The 20,737-nt window shown below is 48.3% G+C and overlaps 1 long non-coding RNA gene across 1 annotated transcript in view; it reads left to right on the top strand.

The window, feature by feature from the left end:
- The window catches only part of LOC144806254 (uncharacterized), a 62,005-nt gene that overhangs the window by 17,704 nt on the left and 23,564 nt on the right, over positions 1-20,737 (top strand). The window contains exons 2-3 of the long non-coding RNA XR_013605743.1: positions 4,065-4,129; positions 11,945-12,009. This is a non-coding gene — a long non-coding RNA (uncharacterized LOC144806254). The remainder of the gene's footprint in view (positions 1-4,064; positions 4,130-11,944; positions 12,010-20,737) is intronic.

Here is a 20,737-nt window from a genome sequence, read left to right as displayed (position 1 = left end):
CTGAATGAGAATCCTTCACCGAGAGGCCTGTCCAGAGGAGGGGCAGAGGAGGAGAGGCCAGTCCAGAGGAGGGGCGGAGGAGGAGAGGCCTGTCCAGAGGAGGGGCAGAGGAGGAGAGGCCTGTCCAGTGGTACAGAGGAGGTGAGGCCTGTCCAGTGGTGCAGAGGAGGTGAGGCCTGTCCAGGGTGCAGAGGAGGTGAGGCCTGTCCAGGGGTGAAGAGGAGGAGAGGCCTGTCCAGGGGTGCGGAGGAGGAGAGGCCTGTCCAGGGGGTGCAGAGGAGGAGAGGCCGGTCCACAGGGGGCAGAGGGGGTGAGGCCTGTCCAGAGGAGCAGAGGAGGTGAGGCCTGTCCAGAGGAGGGGCAGAGGGGGAGAGGCCTGTCCAGGGGAGCAGTGTCTCTCTTCGGGGCCTGTGCATAGCGCACCAAGGCTCAGGGCGGAGTCAGAGGCGCTGGATGGGATGGAATGAACTCTGGGCTCCTCTGTCATTACTGAGAATCCTTCACCAAGAGGCCTGTCCAGAGGAGGGGCAGAGGGGGAGATGCCTGTCCAGAGGAGGAGAGGAGGTGAGGCCTGTCCAGAGGAGGAGCAGAGGAATTGAGGCATGTCCAGAGGAGGGGTGCAGAGGAGGAGAGACCTGTCCAGAGGTACAGAGGAGGTGAGGCCTGTCCAGAGGAGCGGCAGAGGAGGAGAGACCTGTCCAGGGGTGCAGAGGAGGTGAGGCCTGTTCAGGGGTGCAGAGGAGTAGAGGCCTGTCCAGGGGTGCAGAGGAGGTGATGCCTGTCCAGGGGTGCAGAGGAGGAGAGGCCTGTCCAGGAGTGCAGAGGAGGCGAGGCCTATCCAGGGGGTCAGAGGAGGTGAGGCCTGTCCAGGGGAGCAGTGTCTCTCTTCGGGCCATGTGCAGGTGTGCACAGGAGGTGAGGCCTGTCGAGGGGGCAGAGGAGGTGAGGCATGTCCAGGAGTGCAGAGGAGGAGAGGCCTGTCCAGAGGAGGAGAGGAGGAGAGGCCTGTCCATGGGGCAGAGGAGGAGAGGCCTGTCCAGGGGGCAGAGGAGGAGAGGCCTGTCCAGGGGGGCAGAGGAGGAGAGGCCTGTCCAGGGGGCAGAGAAGGAGAGGCCTGTCCAGGGGTGCAGTGGAGGTGAGGCCTGTCCAGAGGTGCAGAGGAGGAAATGCCTGTCCAGGGATAAGAGGAGGTGAGGACTGTCCAGGGGTCAGAGGAGGCGAGGCCTGTCCAGGGGGGCAGAGGAGGAGAGGCCTGTCCAGGGGGCAGAGGAGGTGAGGCCTGTCCAGGGGTGCAGAGGAGGGGAGGCCTGTCCAGGGGTGCAGAGGAGGAGAGGCCTGTCCAGAGGAGGAGAGGAGTAGAGGCCTGTCCATGGGGCAGAGGATGAATTCCTGTCCAGGAGTGCAGAGGAGGTGAGGCCTGTCCAGGGGGCAGAGGAGGTGAGGCCTGTCCAGGGGTGCAGAGGAGGAGATGCCTGTCCAGAGGGCAGAGGAGGGGATGCCTGTCCAGGGGGGCAGAGGAGGAGAGACCTGTCCAGCGGTGCAGATGAGGTGAGACCTGTCCTTGGGTACAGAGCAGCTGAGGCCTGCCCAGGGTAGCAGAGGAAGAGAGGCCTGTCCAGGGTGCAGAGGAGGAGAGGCCGGTCCAGGGGGTCAGACGAGGAGAGGCCCGTCTAAGGGTGCAGAAGAGGAGAGGCCTGTCCAGTGGGTCAGACGAGGAGAGGTTTGTCCAGAGGAGCAGAGGCCTGTCCAGGGGTGCTGAGGAGGAGGGGCCTGCCCAGGGCTGCATGAGAGGTTAGGCCTGTCCAGGGGTGCAGAGGAGGCGAGATCTGTCTAGGGGGTCAGGCAAGGAAAGACCTGTCTAGCGGAGCTGAGGCCTGTCCAGGGGTGCATAAGAGGTGAGGCCTGTCCAGGGGTGCAGCAGAGGAGGAGAGGCCTGTCCAGGGGAGCAGTGTCTTTCTTCGGGGCCTGTGCATAGCGCGCCGAGACTCAGGGCGGAGTCAGAGGCGCTGGATGGGGTGGATTGAACTCTGGGCTCCTCTGTCCTTAATGGGAATCCTTCACCAAGAAGCCTGTCCAGGGGTGCAGTGGAGGTGAGACCTGTCCATGGGGCAGAGGAGGCGAGGCCTGTCCAAGCATGCAGAAGAGGTGAGGCCTGTCCAGGGGGCATAGGATGCGAGGCCTGTCCATGGGTGCAGAGGAGGAGAGGCCTGTCCAGGGGTGCAGAGGAGATGAGGCCTGTCTAGGGGTGCAGAGGAGGAGAGGCCTGTCCAGGGGTGCAGAGGAGATGAGGCCTGTCCAGGGGTGCAGAGGAGATGAGGCCTGTCTAGGGGTGCAGAGGAGATGAGGCCTGTCAAGGGGTACAGAGGAGGTGAGCCTGTCCAAGGTGTTGCAGAGGAGGTGAGTCCTGTCCAAAGGGGTGCAGAGGAGATGAGGCCTGTCTATGGGTGCAGAGGAGGAGAGGCCTGTCTAGGGGTGCAGAGGAGGTGAGTCCTGTCCAGGGGTGCAGAGGAGGTGAAGCCAGTCCAGGGGTTGCAGAGGAGGTGAGGCCTGTCCAGGGGGTACAGAGGAGTTGAGGCCTGTTGTCAAGGGTTGTGTTTGCTGACAGTGTAGACACTCCTAGGAGCAGAACGATGAGATTTTTCAAATTCCACCCCTGGTTTTCCCACAGCCACCAACTGAAGAGTTAACTAGTGGCCATGCGAACCCAGCCGGGGGAAAGGGTAATGAGACAGAGAAGAGACTGCCTGACCTTCTATGCTAACGACACGCAGCTGGTGGTCTCACTGGCGCAGGAGGCAAACCGACCTCCGCCAGGAGGGCTTAGAGAATGCCTGGAGGAAGTGAAGACCTGGATGTCTTCATCATCCCTTAAGTTGAATGGGGACAAAACAGAGCTGATGCTCCTTGGCCTTTTTGATTGTGGCCTTCCTCCCACCCTGTGCCCCCCCCTGTCTAGGCCCCCACCACCCCCCAAAAATAACATTAAGAGCCTCGGAGTGTGGCTGGACAGATCTCTGTCCTTCAATGTTCAAGCCACAAAACTTTCAGCTACCTGTTTCGGCATCATGAGGATGCTAAATAAAATATCCCCCCTCCTTCCTATGGAAGCAAAACAGGTGGCTATACAAGGTCTCATACACTCACGCCTTGATTTCAATAATGTACTCTACCTCGGCGCCCCAGAGTACACCCTTCGTAGGCTGCAGATTGTGCAGAATTGCGCAGCGCGCCTACTGCTCAAAATCCCCCGTAGACACTCAGTGAGGGCTGGACTGGCTAGCCTTCATTGGCTACCGGTTCGGCAGAGAGTTCTGTTTAAAGCACTATGCATAGCCCGTCAAGCCTTCTGGGACACAGGCCCCAGCATCACCCGAGATCTGGTCACTCATTACACCCCTAACCGCAGTCTCCGTTCCGGTCAGACCTTCTTGGCAGTGGTACCAAGAATAAAAAGATCCAGATCTGGCGGAAGGACGTTTGCATACAATGCCTCCAAGATCTGGAATACTCTGCCACTCCATCTCAGAGCCAACCCGAACCTCAACGTGTTTCGTAAACAACTAAAGACCTTTTTGTTTACAGCCCCCCACTAACTGCCGCTCTTCCTCCCTCTGCTCAACAGTAGGTCCTGGTTATCGTAGCGCTTGGACGCCTCCGGGCAGCAATTGCGCTATATAAATCTGCAAGTTTACAAGTTTACCTTCTGGCTCTTCCACTCTACTTCTTCTTTTCTGCCTTACTCCGTTTTATTCCTTTCTTACTCCCTCTCCATCTTTAAGCATGAGTGGAAATTGCTGTGAAAGAAAAGCACACCATTACTAATTTCCTTCAATTCCTTCTCCACTTTCTTTCTCTCTCTCTTTATTTCCTTACCCGGAGTGCCTATGGCTTTTGCTCCTCTTCTATTCTACAATATAAGTATTTTATTCTTTGGTAACCTGCATTATAAACAACATTTTAGCATCCTTTCACCCTGTGAGTTAATTTATTGTTTTTCACTCCTTCATTCTTTCCCTCTTTGCCTTACTTTCTTATCTTCTGAATTCTTCTTACTTCTCTCTTAGAAACCTTCTGGAGCTTCCGCAGTCAACCAAGCTACGAAGAAATCAGGAACTGAAGTATTCAATGGGTAAGTATTAATTCTTCTCCTTATATATTTTTTTCTATTTACTTTAAATTGGTATTTCTCTCTAGTTCTAAATTACCTAACTAACCGACACACCGAAGCGCTCTAACCTGCACCTAAGCCTGGCACAAAACTGCACTTTTTCTATCTAACTAGGCTACAGAAAATCCGTTGATGAGTGTATGGTTCTAAAATCAACCGGCGCACTTCACAGCTTGTCTAGAACTCGTGCCCGTGTCCAGTACAACAGGACTAAACCGGCAACTTCCACCTCGGTCCTCCCTGTTGGTAGTACAGGGGAGAATGCCCGGTTCCGCAGTATAATCACCCGCGACCTTTTGCGAGCGGGTGATCTTTGCAAAGCCGGTTCAATTGCAGATACTACGGGACAAAGAAGAGCTTTGATTCCTTTTTCCTGAACCCTGACTGTACCCCCTCGCATGGTTAAGCCTCCGGGCTGAGGTTTGTGAGGAGTTTACGAGTGAAAAATCTTAGTTAATCAGGGAGCATGAACATATGATTGTTCCACCCACAACCTATCCTCTGGGCCAAAACCCTTCGAGTCTACAAGATAGAACATTTTCCCTCTAATGGGCTTTGAAACTAGGATTCTTTTAACTTCAAATTCTTCTCGTCTTTCCACTAAAATAGGTTCTCAGTTTCTCAATTCTTTCAGATGAGGTGAAACCTTTTTAAGGTGAGAAACATGAAACACTGGGTGTATTTTTAGATGTGGTGGTAGTTTTAGTCTGAAAGTCATTGGATTCACTACTTGCTCCACAAGAAATGGACCTATAAATCGGGTTTGAAACTTTCTATTTCCTTTAAGCTTTAGGTTCTTGTGCTTAACCAAACCCTGTCCCCTGTACTCAAATCTAGTTCAGGTCTTCTTTTTTTATCTGCACTTTGCTTGTAGCGTTCCTTAGCTTTCATTAAGTTCTTGGTGGCAGACTTGTGTACCTTGATAAGATGTTGTACAAAGTTTTGTGCTGCAGGCACCGACACTTCTTTAGAGGAAACCACAGAATTTGGATGCCTTCCATAATTCAAGTAGAAAGGGGAAAAAACAGTAGAGGCATTCTTAGCATTATTATGTGCAAACTCTGCGGTCCAAAGGAGATCAAGCCACTCTCCCTCTTGATCCAAGAGAAACAGTATAAGATACTTTTCTAACTCTTGATTGGCCCTTTCAGTTTGACCATCTGTTTGTGGATGAAAACTCATTGAATAACGTGTCTCAATTCCCAAACCCCTTGTGTAAGCCTTCCAAAAATAGGATAGAAATTGAGATCCAGATCTGTGATCAATACCTTTGGAATGCCATGTATCTTAATAGCACTTTGATTGAATTGTGTGGCTATTTGTTTTGCAGTTGACTTCCCTTTCTGGGCAACACAAAGCTCCATTTTTTAGAAGGCTTCTTCTATGACTAATACTGAACTGAATCCCTGACTAGAAGGCAATTCAACAATCAAATCCATAGTCACAGTGTGCCAGGAAAATGGAGGGGTAGGCAAAGGTCTCAATAAACCCCGAGGAGCCAACTTATCTGTCTTCCCCATTGCACAAATCTCACAGACTTCCACATAAACTCAAACATCTTTGGACAACCCTGGCCACCAAAACTGTCTCCTTAACAACTCCTCTGTGTGATGGATTCCAGGGTGACAAGCCAATGGACTGTCAGGACAGTCGATCAATGCTTGTTGTTGAAGTTCTTTGATTGGTAAGTACAAGGCCTTGGAATGAAACGGTAATCCATCGACAATTTCTTGAGTTGACTCCTTCTCTGCCCAGGTCCGCATTTCTTCAGAAGTTAAGGCTTCATTGACCCTGTCTACGACAGTTTTCTCACTAGTGGCTCCAACGATCTAAGTTTCAAGAATTATCTTTTGATCTTTGTTAGATCTGGGGGTCTCTGGTTGGCACAGGTAGGTACTTGTGAGGGACCCTCTCCTCTAGTCAGTACAAGGGGATTACACTCCTAAAATAACCCCTGATCACCCTCTAGGTAGCTTGGCACAAGCAGTAAAGGCTTATTTCTGAGGCATTGGAAGTTAAGCAGTTGTGACCACATACAGTAACCCAGTGACAACACTACAAATGGACACCACACATGGTTTATATAAAAAAGTAGACTTTATATAGTGTTACCACAAGAACATAAACCAAAAAATACACACTATGATTACTTTAAGATGGTAGATTTAAGCTTAGTTCAGTTCAGTTCTTAGATGTGAAACTCTGCGTCAATGTACCTTAGGTTGCGTTGCGCTTCCACGACAAGCAATGTCGCAGCGATGGGAAATGCGGCAAAGTTCAGGTGCAAAGAAATAAAGACATGAAGATCTTCCAGATGCGGCATGCTTCTTGGGGATGCGAGAAGATCTCGGTTCGATGCGTGGACTACAGCGGCAACATCCAAGAAGCGACGGCAGCAGCTCCAGGGGGGGACGCTCTTCACCCACGATGCGTGGAGCTTCCAGACGATGCGACAAGTACAGCGGCAACATCCAAGATGCGCAGGCAGCAGCTCCAACCGTGGCACGCTTCTCGGGGGATGCGAGGTGCTCTTGGTCGATGCGGTGCAATATGACAGTTCCAGCGGCGACACCCTCTTTCGGAGTTGCGACGGCAGGCACAGCGACGGCGACATGCTCCGACCTTGTTGCGAGATTCTTCTCCTGATGCGGTTCAAAGCGACAACTACAGTGGTGACACCCTCCTGCGGAGTTGAGACGGTAGCAGCAGCGACGGCGACACGCTTCCTCTTTGTTGCCACACGCTTCTCTCCGATGCGGTGCAGTGCGACAGTTCCAGCGCTGACACCCTCCTTCGGAGTTGCGACGGCAGGCACAGCGACTGCGACACGCCTCTTCTCATTGAGAGTTGCTTCCAGCTCCTTGCGACACGCAGTTCCTCAGAAGGCCCAAAACAGCAGCAGGTACTTCCACAAGAACTCTGGGGAGCTGGGGGTGAAGTCTGTTGTCCCTGAGACTTCAGCAGGAGGCAAGCTCTTTTCCAAGCCCTTGGAGATCCTTCACAAGTTGAAAGCAAAGTACACAGAGTTTATTTCTCCTTCCTCTGGCAGTAAGGCCACCACTGCAGGCCAATCCCCCAAGCAGCACTTCAGCTTGGGAATAGTCTCTTGTCAGTTTCTTCAGGTTCCTCTCCTCAGTAAAAGTTTTTTTTGTAGTCCAAAGTGATCTAATTTCATGGGATCAGGGTCTCAATATTTATACCCCAAAATCCTTTGTTCTCTGAGGGGGAGAGAGGTCTCTGCCCAGTCCAAACCAGTTCTGAAGCACTCTGTTTACCAGACTTCTCCTTTCCTTTCACAGTACAGGGCATGCACATCAGACGCCCCACAGGAAGGGGAGCCAGCATTGTGGAAGGCAAGTACAGTCCTGGAGCACTTTGTTTACAGGACTCCTACTCTTCTTTCAGTGTGCAGGGCAGGGACATCAGCCGCTTCCCAGGAGGTGGAGTCAGCATTGTGGAAGGCAGGCACCGCCCTATTCAGAGTTGAGGTGCAATTCCTCCCTCCCATCTAGATGCAGATCTCTCTATTCACCACTCGGTTACTCATCCTGTCTCTCAGAATCCCCCAGCACTGTCACTCACAAAATCAGACAAAGGAATACACAACCTAGGAGAGGCAGGCTTGAAACGTTAGGCAAGCAAATACCTACTTTCTAAAAGTGGTATTTGCAAGCACAGAAGATTAAAACCAACTTCACAAAAGATGTATTTTTATTATTCTGAGTTCAGGCATACTAAACTCGAATTTCTACCATGTTCTCTGAGTCAGTTAGGATTATAAAATGTAACAATTCTAACAGCCCATTCTGGCCTATGGAAAACAGGTAGCCTTGCAATAGTGATAAAACGAAAATGGCTGTAATTCACTATTAGGACATGCCACACACATCAGGGCTTGTCCTACCTTATACTGACAATGCACCCTGCCTACCCTAGGGCTGTCTGATATGAAGAAAGGGGAAGGTTTAGGGACTGGCAAGTGGGTGCACTTTCCCAGTCAACATGAGAGTACCACACTGCACACAGGCTCTGCAATGGCAGACCTTATACACATTTTACAAGGCCGCTTCTGTGGGTGGCACAACCAGTGCTGCAAGCCCAACAGCAGCATTTGGAATTACACGCCCTGGGCACACTTAGTACATTAGACTAGGGTCTGATAAATACACCAAATAGCCAAACATGGAACCACTGATTAATACATTAATTTATAATAGGGAGAGCATATGCACTTTAGCACTAATCAGCAGTGGTAAAGTGCCCAGAGTCATTAAACCAATAAAAACAGGTCAGACAAAATACAGGAGGAAGGCAAAAAGTTCATGGATGACCCTGCATAAAGGGCTAAGTCCAACAATCTCTAATGGGACTCTTTCTTCCATCTGTGTCAATGCGAGACAAGGCATCTACCTTCCCATTATTTCTTCCCAGCCGATAATTATTACAAAGTCATAATTGGCCAAACTCAGGGACCCCCTAAGTTGGCATGGTGTGAGCATTCTGGTACACTTCAGAAACTGAAGATTCCAGTGATTGGTGAATACCGTCACCACGTTTTGCTCTGAGAAGGTAATGTCGCCATTCTTGGAAGGCATCTTTGAAAGTGAGGAGTTCTTTATCCGAAATAGTATCAGTTATTTCCGCTGGTTGCAATTCTCTAGAGTAATATGCCACCGGATGCAACTGTTCGGTCTCATAATGTCTCTGTGAAAGTACCTCTCCGATGGCCTGTTTAGAAGGATCAGTCTCCAGGTAAAACGGTTGCGTAGGATCCGCATGCAGCAGAATTGGCGCAGTGGACAAAACTCTTCTTCAGGAACTGGAAAGCATCTTCTGCCTCGGCAGACCATTAAAAAGGTACTCCTTTCTGTAGCAATTTAGTAATTGGAGGTACCGTCAGGGAAAATTCTTGAATGAATCTGCGATAGAAATTTCCAAACCCGATTAACCTCTGAATTTCATTCACAGAGGTTGGAGGAGGCCGATTTAAGGATGCCTTATTCATTTTAGCATCCATGGTAAGACCTTCTGGAGCAATTACAAATCCCAAGAAATCCACAGGTTTCACTCCAAAAGCGCACTTTTTAAGTTTTACGTAAAGCTCGCTTTCCTTCAGGCAATGCAATACTCTTTTGACCTGTTGCTGATCTTCTTCTGATGAGAAATAAATGAAAATGTTTTCGATGTAAACAATCGTGCATTGATCAATGAACTCCTTCAGGACATAATTAATTAAGTACTGGAACGCTGCAGGAGCGTTGCTCAAACTGTAGGGCATCACTTGGTACTCATATAAACCATACTTTTTTATGAATGCTGTTTTCCATTCGTCTCCACTTCTCATTCAAATTAAATGGCACACCCCCTGTAAATCTAACTTCATGAAGATTTTGGCATCTTTTAGTTGATCTAGAAGGACTGAAATCAGGGGAAGAGCATAACGATTCTTTATTGTAATCTTGTTCAAGGCACAATAATCCATACACGTTTTCAGATCTCCATCACGTTTCGGAACGAAAAATAATAGTGAAGAAACGGGGGACTGTGATTGTCGTATGAACCCGTTTTCTAAGTATTTCTGAATGCAATCTTTAAGATGCTGGTTTTCAGCTTCAGTAAGCGCATACATTTGGCTGCAAGGAAGGTTAGATCAAGGTTCCAAATCGAATTTTGCAGTCATACGACCGATGTGAGGGCTACTTCTTTGATTCCAATTCACTGAAAACTTCAGCAAACTCTTGATATTCTACCGGAAGACTCACAGTTTGCACCTCACACACCATCATCTTTTGCTCGCATAATAAAGCTGCTGGATTTCCATCTTACTCTTTCTGCTTTTCTCCGAAGCAATTCTTCTAACAATAACTTGAGTTAAACTTCACGGTTTGTTCACTCCAGTTAATTGTTGGGTTGTGTTCAGTTAACCAAGGCAAATCCAGGATGATTCCAAACTGCGGAGCATAGATCAAGGTAAATTGAATCTATTCCTTTTTTCCTTCGACAGAGACAAGTTCCACAACTTGTGCGTGACTGGTTATTGGGCCAGAAGATGCATTTGTACCCTCATACCCTCAACAGCACTAACTGCCTTACTTCTATTTTTAGGTAATGCCTCAGACCAATTTTCGAGGCATATTTGAGGTGACAAAAGTTCCCTGTAGCACCGGAGTCCAGCATCACGGCCACTCCTGAAAGAACTCTGTCTCAAGATCTTAGGGTCATCGTCAGAATGAGGTGCGGATCGGAAGATTGTAGAGTATTGGCCACTTGATGAGAAATTGGAGTTGTATCCTTGTTAGCAACCACCAGCCCAACTCCTTCTACTGGTGGTGCAGAGAGTTTTCCTTCTTGAAGGTTTTTGGCTTCTTGGGACATTCCTTTTTTACAAAATGTCCACTGATACCACAATAAAGCCATAGATTATTCTGTCAATGCTTTTCTTTCTCTTCTTTGGAAAGGGGGCCTCTAATAGTTCCAATTTGCATAGGTTCGACTCCATGTTAATTATCACCAGATTTTACAACCTCTGCTCTGACCCGGTCTAAGTGTGGTACACTGGGCCAAAATTCACGTAATCTTTCACCCCCTCTTTCCGTTTGTCGATAGTCTATCTCTAAAACGAGATCAATCAAAGCTGAAACTTCTGTAGGGCAATTTGGGATCTGTGACAAAGCATCCTTTAAGTCATCTTTCAAACACCGATAGAACAAGGTTGCCCTTTTGGCCTCCAGCCATTCAGTTTCGACAACAAGTTTGTTAAATTGGGCCAGGTAAGTGACAAGCTCTCGATTCCCTTGCCTCAACTCCAGTAATTCATTATCCGTAGCCTGTGCCTCCTTCCGACGATGAAAAATTGGCAAAAACTCTTTCTTGAATTCCTCAAAGTTATATAAAATTGGTGAGTCTTGGGTGACCAGGGGCATTGACCACGAAGCTGCGTCTCCATTGAGCTACAACAAGATGAAAGCTATACAAGATTGTGCATCTGGGAACACAGTGGGCCGCCACAAGAAGTACAACGAGCACTGAGTTAAGAAAATGTGGGCCTTCATTTCAAATTTGATTACCTAATTTTTCTCCCTGACTCCTATGAACTCTTGTTGAATCTCCTTAAGAATATTTCCTACATTATTTTAATTGAACCCTTTAGCCATTCTGCTCGGGTGAGTATTGACGTGGGCACTTCACTCTGTCAAGGGTCGTGGTTACTCACAGTGCCAACAGTCCCAGGAGCAGAATGATGAGAGTTTCCAAATTCCACCATTGGTTTTCCCACAGCCCAGCCACCAACTGAACAGTTAATTAGTTGTCGTGCGAACCCAGCCGGAGGAAAGGGGAATAGGACAGAGAAGAGACTGCCTGACCTTCTGGCTCTTCCACTCTGTTTCTTCCTTTCTTCCGTACTCCATTTTATGCCTTTCTTATTCCCTCTCTCTCTTCAAACATGAGTGGAAATCGCAGTAACATAAAAGCACACCATTACTAATTTCCTTCAATTCCTTCTCCACTTTCTAACCCTCTCTCTCTCTCTCTCTCTCTCTCTCTCTCTCTCTCTCTCTCTCTCTCTCTCTCTCTCTTTCCTTACCCAGAGTGCCTATGGGTTTTGCTCCTCATCTATTCTCCGATATAACTATTTTTTTCTTTGGTAACCTGCATTATAAACAACATTTTAGCACTCTTTAACTCTGTGGGTTCATTTATCCTTTTTCACTCATTTGTTCGTTCACTCTCTGCCTTACTTTCTTATCTTCTGAATTCTTCTTACTTCTCCCTTAGAAACTTTCTGGAGCCTCCGCTGTCAACCAAGCAACGAAGAAATCAGGAACTGAAGTATTCAATGGGTAAGTATTAATTCTTCTCTTTATATTTCTTTTTTCCTATTTACTTTAAATTAACTGACGCACCGAAGTGCTCTAACCTGCGCCTAAGCCTGGCAGAAAATTGCACTATTTCTATCTAGCTAGACTACAGAAAGAACGTGACTAATCTCTGAAAATCCGTTGGTGAAGTGCCTCGGTTCTAAAATCAACCGGCGCACTTCACAGCTGGTCTATACCTCACGCCTGTGTCCAGGAGCTCAGGACTAGACCAGCAACTTGCACCACGGCCCTCTGTCACTGCACAACAATGATAATAAATTCCTGCCTGAGGTGATGCGACTCGGCTATCCCTCCTACTAGAGAAAATAGTCTCCCCTGTAGAGCTGCGATTTATCCCACATAAATCCACAGCGGTTCATCTACGGACGGTATTCGCAGTATTCGCAGTGCTGCATTACGTAAACCCAAACATGAAGTCAGCTGATGCCGATAAGGCGTTTGACTCCCTGGAGTAGCCTTTTATGATCGAGATGTTTAGGCGGCTTTAGGCTGCTTGGTATGTCAGGGAGTTTGAGATCACGTATGAAGCTGCTGAGCACCCAGCCTATGGCCTGCGTTTACGTAAATGGGCTCAACTCAGACGCCATTCAGATCGCCTGGGGCACTGGGCTTAGTGGTATAATTTCTGATGTCTTCATCTCAAACTGGAGGGTTGCTAATTTGAATCCTGGTTGGTGCACTAGGGAATAGTGACTTGTATATTTTTACAGTGCTAGGACGTCTCTGCCTGTGAGAGACAGCAAATTTGAATAGGAAAGCCAATAGTTTAAAGAAAGAATTAAACAAAATATAAAATAGGCTACACAAATTATAGGATGTGCTGTACAGAGTATAAGATCAGTCGAGCATAATTTGCAAAAAGAGAGAACGTGATATTTCTTACTGTGCTATCAGATGTTACTTTTTTAGTACCCGCAATCATACTGTAGCAAGTGTTAACCTTTTTTTAAGGTTTCCATGAAAATACTGCATTAAAGAAGTACTGGTAACACCCTCACAGTAATCTTAAAAAGAATTACTCTTTGTCACCATGAACCTCCAGGTTTGTTGCTCCCTCGGGTGGTCTGCTCCATTGTCTGCACTCATCTAGTGCAGCTCGGTGATGCCAGCACAACTGGAACAGCCTGGCAGGGCGCACACATCTCAGCTATAAAAGACCTGCTCGTTGGGTGGCAGGAGCTGCCAGGCAGCAAGGATCCCGAAGTGAGTGTCCACATGCCAGTTTGTGGATCGTGTTCGCAACCCAACCCAACCATATCAGCATACTACAATTCTTTGCCGCAACCACACAAGCAAACTGACCCAGGAGTTACAAGTTAGCCATGGCGGCTCCGGGCCATTGCTTACATTTGTGGTCCCACCCAGATCTCTGGCCCTCTGGACAGCTATCGAAACAGAGGACATGCCCTTTTGGGAAGCTGGTAACCCCAGTGCTTCTTCAAACAGTTCTTTTATCATGGCGCTCCATTTTACGCGGCCAACTCTCACCCCAATGGCCTCCTCAAATGGTGCGATGTTTGGGTGACATTCGTTCCGCGAAGTCCTGAAGCGTGTATAAAGCACAAGCCCGAAACCCATCAGCCTATATCTTTCAGGATCAAGACCTAACGAGAAGAGCAAATGCAGAATTCAAATGTTTCGATAGCTTAATGTCACAGTCACAGTTTGATGCGCTGTAGTCGTTCACCGTATTTGCAGGTCTTTTGTAATTAGGCGCTCCTACCTGGAGACTGTTGTTATGTGGTCACTATTAATAAGGGGTTATTGTCCGCCTTTGCGGATACACTGTCTACCTTTATACTTCTGCTTCTCCTTAACCTTTGTGTTGTTCTAAAAATACCAGTAACCTTTATAAGGCAAGTTGGTAAGCTTTATAATGTTGTCTATCAGTTGTCGCTTTATACCTTTGTTGTAAAATATGCAAACCAAACTTGAAATAAGTACACTTTGTTGTGAGAATAGCTATTGTTGCTGCTGATTTCTTTTATTGCAGCACAGCAATGCCTCTATTATAAATCAAACATTGATTATTCGAATAGTATTGATTCCATTCCAGAGTGACTTTTGCACCATTAAGGCGATAAATAATACGTTGACCTCATATTTGAGTTGGATCGGTTTATTCTGTTAGAGTCCTGTACTTCGTCGTTGTTTTCTAGTGAGCGGCCTAGGCTCTAGAGGATCATAGGGCTCTCCCCCTCCCTTTGCTTCGACAGTGTTTGCCTTTAGAGATGCTGATATGCAGTGCGGAGACCTGCAGTTAAGCAGCTCTGAACGAGTGATTGAAATCCATGCTGGTGGTTTGTGCTGGGAACGTTCCTTTGCTGTTTATTTCTTCCATCCAGGCTCCTTTGAGGTGCACACAATGTCAGATCAGGGGACAGAGGCACAGACAGAGTAGGATTTGTCTACTACTAAACAGTTTAAGTCTGATGAACGCAGAACTACTTTTTCCAAAGGTTATTATTTGGCCACATTACATTCTGGTGAATAGTCCATGAGAGTGGGTGTTGTGTAACCCCACCCCCCAAAGGGCAATGTCTATGTGGTATTCAAACTTTTGTGTCATTGGTGGTCTAAGGGTAAGATTTATTCACTACTCACCCAACTGCACCAGGAATGTACCTGCCGGGAACACTCCTGGCAACGCATCAACAACACTCCTGGGAAAGTTCTTTTCTTCCACTCTCATGAGATGGTTTTGAAAGGCAACTCTGAGCTCACTGAGGGTGGCGCTTCCATGAATCTCAGAGATGGGCCGTTCCAAGGACAGTAACAGAGAAGGTTGAAAGATCTGAGTCTTGATCCTGGCAGATGGACGGGTGATCGCTGAGGGGGTGTAGTTGGTCTGTGTGTTGCCACGGCTGTCCAGAGAGTGTAAGAAAATGTCAGCAATTTGTGGAAGGCTCTCTTCTGCGTGAGAACCACCCAGCTTCATGCAATACGGACTAAGGGGTTTGTGTCTGCGCAGGATGAGTTACATTCTGATAGCAACATGGAGGACCTTGTCCAAAGGGGATTGATGTTGCCAAGGTTTAACATCTTCATTTATGACAGATAGAGAAAGTCCATGTACCTTGAGGTTTTGAAAAGCTGTCTGCGCTCTGCTGGTGCAGGCAGGATGTTCATTCTCTAGTTAGCATTTGTCAGGGGATGTTCAGATACAGTGGTTGAATTAAACCTTGGAGCAGCACTTGTAGCGATGACTCTTGGAGTCTTGTAGTGTGTGGTGGATGCGGTAGAACTGTCTTAATGTTCTACGGAGCTTGGAATATCCAGACTCTCCTTCATCTCAGAGCTCCAGCTCTGTGGCTTGACCAGTTTAACTGCAATAAAGAAGATGCTCTAGACCAGTTCTACCTCTCCTGACCTTTGAACTGATCATTGAGGAAAGAAGCCCTTGTCTGGAAGAAAGATCCGCACAAGGCACAGCTGACAGAAGTCCAGCCTGGAAGGAAGATCTGCTCAAGGCACAGCTGACAGAAGTCCTGCCTGGAAGGAAGATCCGCACAAGGCGCAGCTGACAGAAGTCCAGCCTGGAAGGAAGATACGCACAAGGCGCAGCTGACAGAAGTCCAGCCTGGAAGGAAGATCCGCACAAGGCGCAGCTGACAGAAGTCCTGCCTGGAAGGAAGATCTGCACAAGGCACTGCTGACAGAAGTCCAGCCTGGAAGGAAGATCCGCACAAGGCGCAGCTGACAGAAGTCCAGCCTGGAAGGAAGATCCGCACAAGGCACAGCTGACAGAAGTCCAGCCTGGAAGGAAGATCCGCACAAGGCGCAGCTGACAGAAGTCCTGCCTGGAAGGAAGATCTGCACAAGGCACTGCTGACAGAAGTCCTGCCTGGAAGGAAGATCTGCACAAGGCACAGCTGACAGAAGTCCTGCCTGGTCTGCCCGAATGGCCTGCTTGTAGGGATCTCATCACAGGGATCATAGTGGATGCGCCGTTTCCTTTCTAGCCTTCTGCAGCTTGTTTGTGAGCTCTAAGGTTCTCGTCAAACCAAGGTTCGGAGAGAAAAAGTCTTTTATTTTTCTGATTTTTAAATGGAGCAAACGAATGGAGACTGGAATCAATCCACTGATGATATACATCCGTGGCTGCATCTAAATCTGCAGTAATCTCAGGCAAAGATTGAGTGAGCTGTGCCATCAATAGTTCAGGGGTCAATTTATCCCAGGAGCGGCATCAGGACCTCAGCAGCTGCGGATGAACACTGAGAACATCCGCTTCCAAATTCGGTTGAAGCATAACTGCACGATGGTCTGACCAGAGAAGTGGACGAGCAGTAGTGACTTGAAGAGAGGGATTGTCTGAGAAAATACCATCTACTAAGTGGCCGGCTGAGTGTGTCGGAGCCGTCACTAACGGGGTGAGACCGAGACTTGCCCCAGGGTCTGAGAGATAAATCCTATCTTTATCCCCAGAATTTTCAAGATGGAAATTGAAGTCACTGAGTAGAGTGAAATCGAGGGAATTTGATTTAATGTCCTAGAGCTGATTGTTACTATTTAAGAAGGCTGTCCTAGCTTTTGGGGGGCAGTAAATAAGTACACCATTTAAGGAGTAACGATTAGAAAGAGGAATTTTATATGCACGTGCTTCATAATCAGAGGCGGCCGGTAATGTCTCAAAGGAGGCATTGAGGTTGTCCCTGTAAATGATTGTTAACCCACTGCCCCTTTCCCCAAATGATCAAGCCTGAAATTGGAAAAACCGGGGGTGTTGCAACAATTAGATCAGGGTCGGATGAAGCATCTGCTCAGGTCTCAGTGATGAAAGCAAAATCCAGTGCACAAGATTCTAGAAAGTCCGCAAAATAGGATGCACTCTCTGTTAGAGACCATGCATTAATAAACATGCCTCTGATTTCCATCTGAGGAGTGGGCAACCTAAAGACATGCGGTGTAGGAGAGCTAAGTTTGACAATTCTGTAGGTTCTCAGAGTGAGCTTACAATCTAGGCAACTATTCTTGCTGATAGTATTAGACGGAATCAAAGTAGGGTCTAAACAAGTCTTACCTAAAGGTTTAAAAGCGAGCAGCTCATCCCATGAGTAGCGGATATGAACAGCCGGATGGGGGGTGAAACCAACAGAAGCTTGCCTTAGGCACAACTTCGGTGCACCCTAGATCTGTCTTTGTAGCACAACCTCCGGGGGTTGCCGGAGAGGCATGTACGAAACTAAAGTACTACTCAGCACAATATTAGCAAATTTAAAAGATAATGTAAAGGCAAAATATAAACCTAATTAGGGTCCAGCAACCCATGCGACCTTCACACGCTCCCTGGTGAAGTATCAGCTACTAGTAACAGAGACAAAGAAAAGAAATGGTGTCAAACGCTAACAACACATAAAACAAAAGTCATAACAATCCACCATTTCCGTGTGGCGGCAGGGGAGCCAGATACATCCCAAAACTACATGCTTGTGTAATACAGGGAAATCAAACAATTGCACAAGGTGCTGCTGACAGAAGTCCTGCCTGGAAGGAAGATCTGTACAAGGCACGACTGACAGAAGTCCTGCCTGGAATGAAGATCTGCACAAGACGCAGCTGACAGAAGCCCTGCCTGGAAGGAAGATCTGCACGAGGCACCACTGACAGAAGCCTCTGTCTGGAAGGAAGATCTGCACGAGGCACCACTGACAGAAGCCTCTGTCTGGAAGGAAGATCTGCACAGAGCACAGTTGACAGAAGCCCCTGCATCAAAGGAAGATCTGCACAAGGCACAGCTGACAGAAGTCCTGCCTGGAAGGAAGATCTGCACAAGGCGCAGCTGACAGAAGCCCCTGCCTGGAAGGAAGATCTACACAACGCGCAGCTGACGGAAGTCCTGCCTGGAAGGAAGATCTGCACAACGCGCAGCTGACGGAAGTCCTGCCTGAAAGAAAGATCGATACAGAAAAGGGGGTGGTGATGAACAGAGTGTCTGAATTAAGCAGACCACTCTTACCCAGTCCAAAGATCAGGGCTTGATCCAGCACCGTTATTTATCTCACTGCCCCATCCCAGCTCAGAACCTGGCTATATGCAAATTAGTCTGTCCCTGGCCCAGAGCATCATGGGAACAGGGCAGACCAAACTACCAAGCCAATTCTTCACCAGAAAGGAGACAAGCTACCGGGGACCGGTTTCTGGCATTTCAGCCTCTTCGGCCCGGCTTGCTTGAATCCTGATGGAGCAGTGAGAAAGGGACTCATGTCTGAGTATACCCTGCCACACCTATAGTGGCCAAAAACGATACAGAAAAGGGGGTGGTGATGAACAGAGTGTCTGAATTAAGCAGACCACTCTTACCCAGTCCAAAGATCAGGGCTTGATCCATCACCGTTATTTATCTCACTGCCCCATCCCAGCTCAGAACCTGGCTATATGCAAATTAGTCTGTCCCTGGCCCAGTGCATCATGGGAACAGGGCAGACCAAACTACCAAGCCAATTCTTCACCAGAAAGGAGACAAGCTACCGGGGACCGGTTTCTGGCATTTCAGCCTCTTCGGCCCGGCTTGCTTGAATCCTGATGGAGCAGTGAGAAAGGGACTCATGTCTGAGTATACCCTGCCACACCTATAGTGGCCAAAAACGATACAGAAAAGGGGGTGGTGATGAACAGAGTGTCTGAATTAAGCAGACCACTCTTACCCAGTCCAAAGATCAGGGCTTGATCCATCACCGTTATTTATCTCACTGCCCCATCCCAGCTCAGAACCTGGCTATATGCAAATTAGTCTGTCCCTGGCCCAGTGCATCATGGGAACAGGGCAGACCAAACTACCAAGCCAATTCTTCACCAGAAAGGAGACAAGCTACCGGGGACCGGTTTCTGGCATTTCAGCCTCTTCGGCCCGGCTTGCTTGAATCCTGATGGAGCAGTGAGAAAGGGACTCATGTCTGAGTATACCCTGCCACACCTATAGTGGCCAAAAACGATACAGAAAAGGGGGTGGTGATGAACAGAGTGTCTGAATTAAGCAGACCACTCTTACCCAGTCCAAAGATCAGGGCTTGATCCATCACCGTTATTTATCTCACTGCCCCATCCCAGCTCAGAACCTGGCTATATGCAAATTAGTCTGTCCCTGGCCCAGTGCATCATGGGAACAGGGCAGACCAAACTACCAAGCCAATTCTTCACCAGAAAGGAGACAAGCTACCGGGGACCGGTTTCTGGCATTTCAGCCTCTTCGGCCCGGCTTGCTTGCATCCTGATGGAGCAGTGAGAAAGGGACTCATGTCTGAGTATACCCTGCCACACCTATAGTGGCCAAAAACGATACAGAAAAGGGGGTGGTGATGAACAGAGTGTCTGAATTAAGCAGACCACTCTTACCCAGTCCAAAGATCAGGGCTAGATCCATCACCGTTATTTATCTCACTGCCCCATCCCAGCTCAGAACCTGGCTATATGCAAATTAGTCTGTCCCTGGCCCAGTGCATCATGGGAACAGGGCAGACAAAACTACCAAGCCAATTCTTCACCAGAAAGGAGACAAGCTACCGGGGACCGGTTTCTGGCATTTCAGCCTCTTCGGCCCGGCTTGCTTGAATCCTGATGGAGCAGTGAGAAAGGGACTCATGTCTGAGTATACCCTGCCACACCTATAGTGGCCAAAAACGATACAGAAAAGGGGGTGGTGATGAACAGAGTGTCTGAATTAAGCAGACCACTCTTACCCAGTCCAAAGATCAGGGCTTGATCCATCACCGTTGTGAGAAGTTGGCCTGATAGGTGATGTTTCCAATTCTGGAACCACCTGATATCAGACCCAACAATCCCTTATGGTGTCTGGTTGTAAGTCAACCTTATTAGACAAGCTATCCTAGGGGTAGCATGGACTAAGCAGCCTAAAGGCTTAACTTAAGAGGTCGTGTTAAGCGAGCTGTTTTACCACATACAATCCTGTAATATCAAATGAAAGGACACCACACAAGTATATATTATAAAAATATATGTATTTATTACTAAAAACAATCCCCAGTATTCTTTATGAATAAAGGGGCACAAGCGTTAAATCAAAAGCACTGTTTAAACATACAAGTTGCACAATTATGGATGAGGGCAGGGGGCCACTCAAACCATATACTAAACAAGTGGTATAAGAGATGCCACTCGAGCAGTGGTTAGGCCTAGGGCCTAGGGAATCGCTGGGAGCAGTCAGGACAAGCAATGCTGAAGTCGGGAATGGCCCTCGGGATTCGGGAGCTGTGCGGAAAGCGCACGCATGCACCAATGTTAACCAATGGTGCGTAAAAAGTGTAAAGTTAGAGTTTAAGGACACTTCCGCTGAACCTAAATGAACAAAACTTAAGACACAGACCCTAGAGATGTGCACCAGTGTGGGAACACCGGCGGAGCAAAGTTACCTCACCCACAGGAAGTGGGTGCACAGGGTCGAAGTGGCGTCGGGTTTTGACACGCAGGCTCTTGGTGCTTGAAGCTGAAAGGGCTGCAGGCGGGTTGAAGATGAAGTGTCCGGTGGAGTCCAAGGGTGGACTCAAGTCGAAGGGTACCTGAAAGCAGAGGGGACAGAGTCTGGGTCACTCAGCAGTGACCAGGGTGGAACCAGGACGGAACCAGGCAATGTCGGGCGCAATCAGGTGGTCGTCGAGGAGCTTCTCTCCGCTGTCACGTGGGCTCTGGGGCATCTGCGACGTCCAGGAGCAGGTCACGATCTGTCCCACGC

This window comes from Lissotriton helveticus (assembly GCF_964261635.1).
Source record: "Lissotriton helveticus chromosome 1_1 unlocalized genomic scaffold, aLisHel1.1 SUPER_1_unloc_57, whole genome shotgun sequence".
Classification (NCBI taxonomy): domain Eukaryota; kingdom Metazoa; phylum Chordata; class Amphibia; order Caudata; family Salamandridae; genus Lissotriton; species Lissotriton helveticus.
Note: the sequence above shows the minus strand (reverse complement) of the source record. Positions and strands in the feature narration are given on the sequence as shown.